Source organism: Callospermophilus lateralis, chromosome 7 (genome assembly GCF_048772815.1).
Source record: "Callospermophilus lateralis isolate mCalLat2 chromosome 7, mCalLat2.hap1, whole genome shotgun sequence".
Taxonomy (NCBI): domain Eukaryota; kingdom Metazoa; phylum Chordata; class Mammalia; order Rodentia; family Sciuridae; genus Callospermophilus; species Callospermophilus lateralis.
This window is the reverse complement of record NC_135311.1, coordinates 8,206,401-8,213,854: the sequence shown is the minus strand read 5'-3', so window position 1 is coordinate 8,213,854 and position 7,454 is coordinate 8,206,401.

Below are 7,454 nucleotides of genomic sequence, written 5' to 3'. Positions count from 1 at the left end.
GTCCTGAGCTTTTTTTTTTTTTTTTTTTTTTTGATGGGAGACATTTTTTATTATTGATTTATGCTCCTTACTCATTATTGATCTATTCAAATTTTCTATCTGTGTTTCGGCTTCAGTAGTTTGTATGTTACTATAATTTATCCATTCCTTCTTGTTTATCAGATAATTGTTCATAATTTTTTATCATGCAGGCACACCCACAGAGCCCTCCAGTGTGGCCTCCGAAAAGTTACTTCCCCTCACCCTGGTAAACAGAGTGAAGCCCTGGCAGGCTGTCCTCGCCTGATAAGAGGGAAAGGGGAGAAGATCAGGGTGGAGACCACCAGACCAGACGTTTCTGACCCCAGGGTACTGGTGGTAGCTGATAAGGATTGAAAGGGGGTCAAAAGCCCCAAAATTTAGTATAAATAATAGAACTGATGAGCAGGGATTCAGCCAGCTGAAACAAGGATGCACTGGGGCTGAAGAGCCTGATGAGGACCTGACATCCCATCACTTGTCATCATTTTCTAATCTTCTGCATGATCCTCACCGCTCTCCAACTCTACCACCTTGTCTGGACCCCAGTGAAAGCCACCTCCCTATGACCCTCTCCTCAATGGGTCATCCATTCCAAGCCAGGAAAAGCCTGCCTTGGTTCAGGACCTGGTCACCGCGGTCTGAGTGGGTGTGCATCTGCTGGACATCAAGCTTAAGGTCTGACACTTTTAAACTTAGCATGCAGAGGGAATGTCTGACATTAGCCTGTCATGATTAAGTATTCTGCAGCACTTACAATTAATCTAGCATTGTTTGCTGTGAATGGATCATGTCTATTGCAGTGCCTAGCATTAATGACTGTCGTTTTCTTGATTAAGAACCTATAGAGAGAAATTGCATTGAGTAATTTGAGGGAATAGAGCATTGAAAGGGGCAGAAGTGCATGGACATACTTTGTTTCTCCCCTCGACTGCACACGTCACAATTTTGCCCCCTCGTGTCACTTTGCCTGTCTGCTCCCTAGCTGAGGTCCCCTGTGCCCTTCTCATCCTTCTTGTTTCTCCCCTTACTGAAGGGATCCACGTACATTGTCCACTCAGGGCCTGTGGTTTCCTAACTACTGATTTCTCTGAGATCCTGTCTCTGAAAATATTTTCCTCCTCTTTTCTTTTCCATCCTCACTGTCTCAGTGGATATGTCCTCACTATCTGAACTCAGCCTGGAGCTAGCAAAGGGGGACAAGCACTGCTATGGCTGAATAATGTCCCCTCCAAACCTCAGGCATTGCCAATGTGATGGTGTCAGGAGGTGGGGCCTTTAACAGGGGCTTGGGCATGAGGGCTCCTCCCTGGGGAATGGGATCAAGGCGTCATGCAGTGTCCTGCCTCCTGCTCTAGGGGGACTCAGCCTCCTTCCACGTAAGGACACAGCATGCCCCCAGGTAGGAGGACTCTACCAACCAGATCTGCTGGCACCTTGATGCTGACTCCTCAGGTCCCATGAATGTGGATGTTAAATAAAGACAGGTGTGCCGTTCCATGAGCAGAATTTGGGAAGTAGATTACTCTGTGAGACTGGGCACCTCAACAGTAACCATTCCTGGGTTGAGGAGTCCCCAAATGTGGGTGATACAAAGTCCTGTGTGAAGGTCACTGACGGGCCCCTGTGCCCACAGCAATGAGACTTAGCCCTGGGCGAAGTCCCACAAGGTTCAGGATAGTAGGAGTCTGACCCATGGATACATGGGGCCCTGTTCAACCTGGTCCTGCTGAATCCCTGCAGCAGAAGCGCCCCAGACGGCTACATCATCTTCACACCCACCCCAGTCTACAAAGCCCTGCACCTGTGAGAGGTCGTGGGTACCATGGTTACCTTTCCATTTTACAGATGAGAAAACTGCATTTTCAAAGCATGAAATTGGTAAACACAAGGTCTGGAAAGTTCTTAAGTGTTAGAGCCAGAACTAGGCCCAGGCCTCCGGTCTCCCTGTCCAACAGTTTTCCCAGATCCAAGCTCCCCTCTCAGGGAAGTGAATCTTCCACATTAACAAGGCACATGAAACACCTGGTTCAAGCCCTAGATTGGCCAAGTGTCAGGAGCTTGGCGCTCAACAACTGATGTCACTTCTCTAAATTCGGTTTCCTCATCTGTAAAGTGGGGGAAATTGTTCTGCCTCATTAGAAAACATTCCTAAAGTGTCTGTTCCCCTTCATGTTGCCTTGAGCCCTCTCCTAGGCCCCCTTTCCAGGTCACCTTCCTGGCTTCTGCACCCCCCAGTAGTCCCTGCAGAGCCACAACTTCTTGATCCTATTCGCAGGGCCCTGTTTTCCTCCAAGACCCTTCACCTCTCACAGGGAAACTCTGACAAGCCATACTGAGCCACATGAAGGTCAGGCCAGCGCCAGGAAGCACCTCCCCTCCACACCGCCCCCAGCGAGAGGACTGAGGCCTGTGGCTGCATCTCAGCACGCACACACTGCTGCCTCCACTGGTCTTCTAGCTGCCAGGAGACCTTCCCCAGCTATGAGCCACGGCCTCCCCCCAGGACAGGGAACACTATCTCCCACAGGAGTCTCACAGTCTGCTTTCACAAGGTCTTTTCATCTCAGTCTTGTCCACTGTCCCAACTCCATTTCCTTTTAAACCTGGAGCAGCCCCCACGGTGAAGATAATGTGCTGCTTTATGCATATGCCCCATTCCCACCCAGGGCTCCTGCTCAACCTCAGTGTCAGTGACATTCACACACCAGCCACATCAGAGACACCATTCTACTGGGCTCCCTTGACTTCTGGAGCAGGTCATTTGTAGAGAAGTGGAAGACCAGCCACGCAGACTTCCTGAGTGGTTCTCTTCTCTACAGTTCTCAGCATCTCTCTCTATGAGTGTGGGTGGTCAGACCTAACCCAATACCACCTCTCCACCCACGGGCCTCAGGCCACAGCTACTCCCCCCCAGGAAACACTGTGGCTCTGCAGACTTCAATCTACAGCCCCCAGAACCTGCCCACAGTCTACTGGGGTTCCTCCTGATTGGGCCCCTCCTAATGCATCACCTACGCTCAAGAACAAGACCAGCAGCTCAGCTCAACCACCTACGCAACCTGGACAGGTTTCTATATAGCAAATACACACTGAGCACCCAGTGCCTTCAAAAGCCCACCAGGGGCTGTTTATTGGGGGAAAACCACTTATGGGAGTCCATCCCATCCCCTGTGGACTTCAGAAGAACCCCCATCACCCTGCACCCTGCCCACCTGCTCCCCTACCTGAGGTCCAAATGCAGGGTCTATTGCTCACCCCAGTCCCCACTTTGCCTCTGAAGACGTGGGAGTATAACGTGCTCAAGAAAACACAGCAGTAAAGCTATATAGACTGGGCAGGTTTCCTATTCAGCAAATATTTGCTAAGCACATCTGCGCCTTAATACTAGCTGGGCCATTCTATCTGATCCCGGTCACCATCTGCTGCAGTCAGGGCCTGAGGCGACTGCCTGGCGACACAACCTTATATCACCTCCTCTGACAGACACCTGGCCCACCTGCCTAATGTGAGGGTGCCTGAGGGCAGGCCCAAGATGGTACAGTTAGGCTCCCTCACTGAGTCCTCTGGCCAGCCGTTTTCAGTATGCAGCCAAGCACCCTGACATCAGCACCTTGGCATAAGGACCTTGACATATGCACCTTGATTCAGCATATGTACTAAAGGTCATAGACACCTTCTTACAAGCATGTGCTCTTGTGTAACCTATCGACCATGTGCCTTTCCTTTGGCCTGAATATTTTAAAAGGCCTATGAAAAGACAGGGAGCTGGGGGCAGCTGCTGCCTCCAAATAAAACATGTCTACTGTGCCAACTGTACCTCGCATCTTCTTCCACCTGCTGGGACCCTGAGTCTGTTTCCCAGGGTCCAAGCCTCAGCCTGACAGTGGTCCACCTGCGTAAGACCCACAACAAAAGTGAGACAGAGGAAAGAAATAACAACTCGAATTAGTGAGACTAGTGAGACCCAAAAATAAGTATGAGGTAAGAGTTACAAACCACAGGGCCCCTAGGTCCATCCCTGCCCCCACCTGTCTCTCAGGTGTGAGCTCCTGCTGCCCACTGGGGACTGATGTGCAGGTAACCATTTGGCAGCTGGCTTTTCTGGAGAAAAAAAAAATGGTTTTTGTTGTTTTCCAATTTCTGTGGGACTCATACCCCAACCATGGCTGATTTCAAACTATCAACATCATGACCCTGAACACAGAATTGGGAAAAGATGCACAAAACCTGCTCACAAATCACACCAACTGTCTCCAGCACTCACAGCCAGGAAAGGAGGCTCATGTTTCAATACATAGGACACATTTTACACACAGCATGTCCCCTGGACACCAGCCAACTATCTCATGGGGGCAGGGGGTGGGGGAGAGACAGTGTGCTCCAAAGAGGGAGGAAAACTCCTGAGAGATAGAATGTTGCTCTCCAATATGGCAGCCCCCTAAGGTGTTCACGAGAATGATTTTCATTGCATTGGATTTCCACCTTGAAATCTAACTCTTCCCTGCAGTAACCATAGATGAGGTTTAGTAACTGCCCACTCACCCTCTGCCTTCACTAAGCAATAACCAGGCCAGACTCATGTGAGGTCTCCACCATCTACCTCCCCACAAAAAAGCATAGGTGACATTTCCTTTGGGACCTCAGCATGCCTTGGAGGCCTGACTTGGGATCCTGATAAACATGGATTCTATTCCTGCTCCTGTCACCAAGCTGGTAATGGCTTGCTGGTCCTCAGTGGCCTCCTCTGTGAGCTGAGGTTAGACCTCATTTTCGGGTCTACTGAACCAGACTAAATAGATATGGTGGAAAAGCAGGTAGCACAGTACAGTACAGAACAGTGCTCTATCTCCTCTGCTGGGAGCCATCAGCCAAGTAGGTATGACAATTTCCTTGCCAGCGTACCCCCATGTTTCTTTAGTGGAAGGACTCATGGAAATAGGACATTTTGCAGCAACATTGCATGTAAGGTGACCTTGCTCAAGGACCAGGGCAGATCCGTGTTTAGGGTGTTCCCGGTTTAGCATAATATGAGATTAGGGCATTCCCCGTTTAGAATAAGGCGTATCCTGCTGCCTGAGTTCCTCTTGAGTTCTTAGGGTCAGACAGTATATTTGGGAGACAGAAGCCCAGTGGGTGTGGATTTGGGCAGAGAACGTGGATTTCCCCAGAACATGTTTGTAGAAGGCCGGTGTGAGTTCGGGAATAAAGAGTTGCTGTTTGAATCTACAAAGCTGTGAGTGGCTCGTGATTTGTGCCCAGCCAGACTGTGGCACTCCTCAAGACACAGGCAAGACTCCTCACAGGACTGGGCCCAAAGATAAAGTGCAGTGTCTGTCACCTCGATTTCCAGAGTGGACTCGCCAGACACGTGGTTTACCTCTCAAATTCATTTCTTTGCCATTCACAACAAAAGATGAGACAGAGGAAAGAAATAACAACTCAAACTGTGAAATAATTCCACTACTTCCCCTCCTTCCAGGTGCCAGAAACAGACAGGGATTGAGCCAAAGTCAGGCAATTTCGCCACCTAGTGGCTACACTAGAATTGCCCAAAAGAAATAGCCAGGCGACATCCTATTAAAATAAATAAATAAATAAAAAGAGTTGGGGGGTGTTGCTCAGCAGTAAAGTGCTCCTGGGGTAAATCCCCAATACCCTAAAGAAGAAAGACATCAAGAGTATCTACTGCCTTTCACGTTGTTCTTGACCCTCCAGTCCCTGTTTCCCACATTCTGATAAATGAGACCTTTCTACACCAAAATACACGTGAAGAGCCACAGAGACAAAGCCACAAACTTATGGCCATCTGATAGTTGACAACAGGACAAAAAATATATTTTGGAGAAAAGACAGCCTTTTTAACAGATAACACTGGGAGAACTGGATAGCTATATGTAGAAAAGTGAAATCACACCCCTGTCTTTCACCCCATTCATTCCACACATTTTCAAATTGAAATGGCTCAAAGTCTTAGGAATTAGACCAGAACCCTTACAACTGTTTGAAGAAAACACAGGATCACCTGGCACGCTGAGAGGCGCAGGAGGCTGAGGCAGGAGGATCTGGAGTTCAAAGCCAGCCTCAGCAAAAGCACAGCTCTAAGCAACTCAGTGAGACCCTGTCTCTAGATAAAACACAAAATAGGCTGGGAATGTGGCTCAGGGGTTGAGTGCCCCTGAGTTCAATCCCCAGCATCCCCCCCCCAAAAAAAAGAAAGAAAACCTATATGTGCTGGCACCAACGTCCTCAACAACCCTTAAGGCACAAGAAACAAAACCAACAATCAGTAAGTGGGATGCCATTAAACTAAAAAGGTTCTGCATAGACAAGGAAATAAGAGTATGAGGGGAGAGTCTACAGAATGGGAGATAATCTTGGCCAGCTACTCCTCCAATAGGGGATATTAATATCCCCTACTTCCCTAATTTCCCCCAAATTTCCCCCAAGACCCTTCATCCCTGAAAGGGAGATTCTCAAAATCTCCATACTTCCAGGCAAACCTCTAAATGTTTACAATAATTAATAAGAGACTCACTGTGTTAATCTTGGTGAAGTCAAGAATAACATTAAAAATAGAACCCCAAGGGCTGGGCTGTGGCTCAGCACTCGCCTAACATGTGCAAGGCCCTGGGTTCAGTCCTCAGCACCACATAAAAATAACTATATAAAATAAAGGTAGTGTGTCCAACTACAACTAAGAAATTAATATTTTAAATAAAATAGAATCCCAAGCCTATGACAAAACACATTACATTGAATTTTTGGATAGTACATTTTATATAACTTTGTATTTTTATAATTATAAAACTATTAACATATTATTGCATATCATATTTAACATCATATAATAAAAGACATTTTGAATAGAATGTCCTTGTCAGGGGACCCTGGCTGGACCTGCAAACCTAGATTTTTTCTTCCCATAATGAGCTCTCCTCCCAGCAGCAAGGAGAATAGTTGGACAAGGACCCTGGGATGTTGGGTGCTGGGACAATTCCTGCTTGTTCAGGAACACCCCGAAACTTCCCAACCCAACTGAAAATACCTGTCTGCCGGGCGGCTTGTTCACGACTCTGATCCTGGGGCTGGACTCTTCCTGACCAGCAGGGCTTCTGTGCTGTCCAGTGCCTTTTAGGCTCGAAGATGGATGAGCTGGTTCCACGGGCAGCTGCCCTGGGAAAGACTGGGTCACATACTGTGAGAAGCCATTCTCGCACGTGATTGGGCACCTCCCGGATTGGGTATGAGGTGTTCTGGCCAAACTGTGTCAGAGCTAATCCCCACCCTCTCCAGGTGCGAGAGCCTGTCCTTGTGAGGGTGTGACTGACCACTGACCCTGAGACTAATCACTGCCCCTGACCTTGGAATGCTGCCCCCCTTGACCTTCATTGGAAGGAATTTCCCCCTGAATTCCTTGTTCCCCAATAAAAGGC